Genomic DNA, 6,018 nt, shown 5'->3' on the forward strand with positions numbered 1-6,018 from the left:
GTGGATATCTGGAATGTTCTGCCTGGGAAGGAGTGGAGGCTGGAAACCTTCCAACCTTGAAAAAATATTTGAATGAGCTCTTGAAATATCCTAACATTCAAGGATTTGGGACAAATGCAGGAATGTGGGATTAGTGTGCCTTTAGCTATTTACCATTTATATAGATGATCTGGAGGAGGGAACCGAGTGTAGGATGTCGAAATTTGCTGATGACACCAAGATTGGGGGAACGGCAAATTGTGCGGAGGGTGTGGAGAGTCTGCAGAAGGATCTAGATAGGCTGGGCGAATGGGCCAGGAAATGGCAAATGGAATTTAATGTTGGCAAGTGTGAGGTGGTCCACTTTGGTAGGAAGGACTATTACTTACGTGGCGAAAAACTGCAGCAGGCGACGGTGCAGAGGGACCTCAGGGTCCTTGTGCATGAGTCGCAAAAACCCAGCTTGCAGGTGCAGCAGGTGGTCAGGAAGGCGAATGGGATGCTGGCCTTCATAGCGAGGGGGATTGAATATAAAAGTAGGGAGGTCTTGCTGTAGCTGTATAGGGCATTGGTGAGGCCGCAGCTGGAGTACTGTGTGCAGTTTTGGGTGCCGCACCTGCGCAAAGATATTTTGGCCTTGGAGGGAGTGCAGAGGAGGTTTACTAGGCTGATACCGGAGTTGAGGGGGTTGAGCTATGAGGAGAGGCTGAATAAACTGGGCTTGTACTCGTTAGAGTTTAGAAGAATGAGGGGAGATCTCATTGAGACGTATAAGATGATGAATGGGATGGATAGGATAGAGGTGGAGAGACTCTTCCCGCTCAAAAAAGACAGTAGGACTAGGGGGCACAGCCTCAAGATAAAAGGGGGCGGTTTAGAACGGAGTTGAGGAGGAACTTCTTCACTCAAAGGGTGGTGAATCTCTGGAATTCTCTGCCCGTTGAAGTGGTGGAGGCTGCCTCGCTAAATATTTTTAAGAAGCGGGTTGATGGGTTTTTGATAAGAGAGGGGATTAAGGGTTATGGGGAGAAAGCGGGAAAGTGGAACTGAGCAGCGACAGATCAGCCATGATCTTATTGAATGGCGGGGCAGGCTCGAAGGGCTAGATGGCCTACTCCTGCTCCTATTTCTTATGTTCTTATGTTTAGTGGTAGTTATTTTTGGGGCAGACTTGATGGGCGGAAGGGCCTTTTCTGTGCTGTATGACTCTACGACATGACCCTAAACTCTTCATTCAGAAATTCACTTCTATTATCTATTCAGGATTTTGTTGGTGACCCAAGATTTGTGCTGACTCATGTTTCCACGATGTTACCCACTATTGTCCTTGTTGTATATTGCTGTTGACATGCTGAGCCTGGCTGCCACAGCTACAAAATAGACTGAGAAATACTCAAATCTTTGTCCCACATCTTCAGGTCCATGGCTACCACTTCATCAAATTCTCGAACTAATAGGACATTTGCAGCCAGGCGAGGCAGTGTCTTCTGATATTTAATACACATGTCACATTGTGATCTGTTCTACAAGGGATCCAAATTCTTTATCCACAAATCCAGCAGCCTGTAGCAATAGCTTTAACTCTGTGATGTAGGATGGACAAACTTTATGCAATTTCCAGATGATTCTCTCAACCCCAGAGGTCAACAGTACTTCTTGAGCTTTTGGACAGGAAACTCCTGGTTTCCTCAGCAGAATACAGTAATATCTGGATCCAGTGAACTATAAATTCACCACTTTACCAAAGACAAATGTTTTATCATTCTCCATGTCCAAATGCATCGTACTGAATAATAACGGTATGTCATTCTGAACCACATCAGTGCTAATGAAATGACACATTCCCACAATTTCAGAGTGGACAACTCTCTTTAAAGATGATAGGGTATCTTCCCTGATGTGGAAGCAGGTAGTGCTTTCATTTTCCTTGACTCTTTTTGTCTGCTTTGTGTCAAGTGTTTCCAAATAACAGTTTAGCCAATCAACCCTCGACACTGTTGAGGCTCAGTCACTATCTACTACAGCACAATTAAATGAATTAGCAACCAAGATACTCATGGACTGCGTTAAGTTTTTGTCTCTCTGCTGTTCTTTCTTATCATCTTCATGGTCAGAACTGTCTGTCTCATGAGTTGCTTCAAATTCTCTGCCTTCAGGTTAAACAGTGACTATCCATTTACTGAATTAGACAGTCAAAGAAATGTTGAAGGTTCACAACTTTCCAGAAGCACAACTCCAACTGGGAAAAAATCCAAACCTCAAGTAAAAAATTCAATGAGCATTTCACTCTGAAACAAGACCTGATTTATTCTTAAACGGACTCACATTTCTGACATTGTCACTCCCTCCCTTCCATTTCCCAACATACAGTTGTTTTTGGGATGTTACTTGTCTCCTCTATAGTGAAGACCGATGCAAAATACCTCTTCAATTTATTTGCCATCTCCTTATTTACCATGACTAATTCCTCAGACTCACTTTGTTAACTTTTTTTAATTGAAATATATATAGAAACTCCTTCTATCCATCTTTACGTTTGTAGCAAGTTTCTCCTTGTACTCTAATTTTTCCCTCCTTAGTAATGATTTTGTCATTATTTACTGTTCTTTATATTCTGTCCAGTCTTCTGACCTGCCACCCCTTTTGCACACGTACATGCTTTTCCTTTGCAGTTTTATTAGTTAACCATGAGTGATGGGTCTTCCTCTGGTGAATCTTTTTCTTTCTCATTGGAATGTATCTATTCTGCATATGCTGAATTCTCCCTTTAAATTTCTGCCACTTGCTCGCTATTGACCAATCCCTTAATCTGATTTGTGAGTTCACTTTAGCTTTTCCTGCTTTCATGCGTTCATAATTGCCCTGATTTAAATTTTAAAGTCTTGGACCCACTCTTCTCTTCCTCTAACTGACCGTAAAATTCAATGGTATTTATGATTGCTGCGACCTCGGGGTGCCTTCATCATCGACACTGTTATTGATTAATCCATTCTTATTGCACAGTACCAGGCTGAGTATAGCCTGTTCTCTGGTTGGCTGCAGAATATGTTGTTCTAAGAAACTATCCAGAAAACATTCAGTCAACTCTTTGTCTAGGCTACCTTTGCCCAACCGATTATTCCAGTCTATATGGAGATTATCACCGTAACTTTCTGACAAGCTCCCACTTATGCTCTGTCCTACAATTTAGTTACAATGTGAAGGTCTGTATACCACTCCCTTCTTGCCTTTATCATTTCTCATTTCAACCTAAACTTCTTTCGACGTCCTGGTTTCCTGGTTTTCTGAACTTTGGTCTTCCCTCTGTAATGTGTTAATGCTATCATTAATTAACAGAAATACCCTGCACCTTCTCCTAACTTTCTGTCCTTCTGAAATTTCACCCACCTTTCAGTATTCAAGTCCCAATCTATGCCATTTTGTAGCCATGCTGTGTAACAATTATCGCTTACTTATTTTCTATTTGCGCTCTGTTTGTTTTTTGAATACTGTGTGCACTCAAATATCGAGCCTTTTAATTTTATACTCTCTGTTCCTCCCTGTCTGTTTATTATTTTCCATATTCATACCTTTCCCTCTTGCCATTGTGTCTATTCTTTGGTTTACCATATCATCTCAAATTTGATCCCTTGCGCCACACTTTAGTTTAAAACCTTTTCTACTTCCCTAGTTATATGGCTGGCAACAGGTGCAGGGGACAGCAGTGTGTGGAGGTCCCTCTCCAAGTCATACAGCTTCTATTGTCATTTCTTCATTGTTACTGGGTCCCAATCCTGAGACATCCTATCTAACAGTGCGATGGGAGTACCTTCACCACTCGGGACAGCAGCAATTCAGGTAAAAGGTTTACCACCACCTTCTCAATGGCACAGCCAGCACAAGAACACAAGAAAGAGGAGCAACCACAAAGTCCTACAGCTCCTTAAACCTGCTGCGTCACTCAGTAAGGTTATGAATGAGCATCTGCGTCAATTCTATTTTCCTTCCCTATACCAATTGTCACAAATACCAGACTTTACAAGGTGTTTACGTTTTAAAATGTCTCCTCACTCATCTGATGAAGGAGCAGCACTTTGAAAGTTTGTGCTACCAAATAAACCTGTTGGATTTTAATCTGGTGTTGTGAGAGTTCTTACTGTTCCCATCCCAGTCCAATGCCAGCATCTCCACCTCTTAACTTAAGAGTCAATGGAACATCTGGAAAGGGGTTGGTGAGGTCAACCCCCCTGTTCTGTCTCTATTCAGAGACAGGCGCTTGTAGTAGAGCTGTCATAGGGAAATAATTCAACCAGAAGTCTATTGTAATATAAAGTGAAGCTTCCATAGTAATTCACAGTAAAGAGACAGCCACTGTGTGAATCATAGAGAAAGAGACAAAGTAACTACTGCTATATGGATCATCAAAGCACCAGCTGCTGTGTTGTTCAGAGAAGAACTGTTTGTGTTAAAAGATAAGCAGGATGCTGATGAAAGTTGGAAAATTGAAAGGAAGGGGACAGAACTAACAAGACTTCTAGAAATTGAAAGAACAAGGAGTCATCGAGGTGACTTATTCCGATGGTTAAAAAGGACAGTAGGAAGAGAGGTAATAAGCCGTGGATAACGAAGGAGGTGAAGGAAAGTGTTAAATTAAAAGCGGAGGAATTTAGAGTAGCTAAGAGCAGTGGGCGAGAAGAGGATTGGGAGAGGTTTAAATGTCAACAAAGATTGACAAAAAAGTTGATAAAGGAGGGTAGAAGAAGCTATGAAGCTGGGCTAGCGCTTAATATAAAAAAGGATAGCAAGAGTTTTTATAAATACATAAAAAGGAAGAGGCTGGCTAGGGTGAACGTTGGTCCCTTAGCGGATGAGAAAGGGGACCTAGTGGTAGGGGATGGGGATATGGCTAAGGTCTTGAATAACTTTTTTGTTTCTGTCTTCACGGAGGAGGACGTGAATAATTTGCCGGGTGTTAGCGATGGAAAGGTGGTAGGACTGGAGGGTCTTAATGACATTACTGTTACTAGAGAGGTGGTGCGCAACAGACTGGAGGGGCTGATTGTGGACAAGTCCCCAGGACCGGATGGAATGCATCCGAGGGTTCTGAAAGAAATGGCGGAGGTGATAGTGGATGCCTTGGTGGTTATTTTCCAGACGTCGCTGGATTCCGGGGAAGTGCCGGAGGATTGGAAAACGGCTAATGTTACGCCGTTGTTTAAGAAGGGTGCCAGGCAAAAGGCGGGGAATTACAGGCCGGTTAGTTTAACGTCTGTGGTAGGTAAAATGTTAGAATCCGTCATTAAGGAGGAAATTGCGAGGCATCTTGAAGGGAATTGCTTGATAGGGCAGACGCAACACGGTTTCATTAAAGGGAAGTCGTGTCTGACAAATTTACTGGAGTTCTATGAGGATGTGTCTAGGGCGGTGGATAGAGGAGAGCCGGTGGATGTGGTCTTTCTGGATTTTCAGAAGGCGTTTGATAAGGTACCTCACAAGAGGTTACTGCAGAAGGTCAGAGGACATGGAGTTGGGGGTAGGGTGTTAGCGTGGATAGAGGATTGGTTGTCAAATAGGAGGCAGAGAGTGGGGGTCAATGGGTGCTATTCGGATTGGCGGTTGGTGACTAGTGGGGTGCCCCAGGGGTCGGTGCTGGGGCCTCAGCTATTTACCATTTATATAGATGATCTGGAGGAGGGAACCGAGTGTAGGGTGTCGAAATTTGCTGATGACACCAAGATTGGGGGAAAGGCAAATTGTGCGGAGGGTGTGGAGAGTCTGCAGAAGGATCTAGATAGGCTGGGCGAATGGGCCAGGAAATGGCAAATGGAATTTAATGTTGGCAAGTGTGAGGTGGTCCACTTTGGTAGGAAGAATGGTAGGAAGGACTATTACTTACGTGGCGAAAAACTGCAGCAGGCGACGGTGCAGAGGGACCTCGGGGTCCTTGTGCATGAGTCGCAAAAACCCAGCGTGCAGGTGCAGCAGGTGGTCAGGAAGGCGAATGGGATGCTGGCCTTCATAGCGAGGGGGATTGAATATAAAAGTAGGGAGGTCTTGCTG

The sequence above is a fragment of the Carcharhinus amblyrhynchos genome, chromosome 18, assembly GCF_965287045.1.
Source record: "Carcharhinus amblyrhynchos chromosome 18, sCarAmb.v2.hapA, whole genome shotgun sequence".
Lineage (NCBI taxonomy): Eukaryota > Metazoa > Chordata > Chondrichthyes > Carcharhiniformes > Carcharhinidae > Carcharhinus > Carcharhinus amblyrhynchos.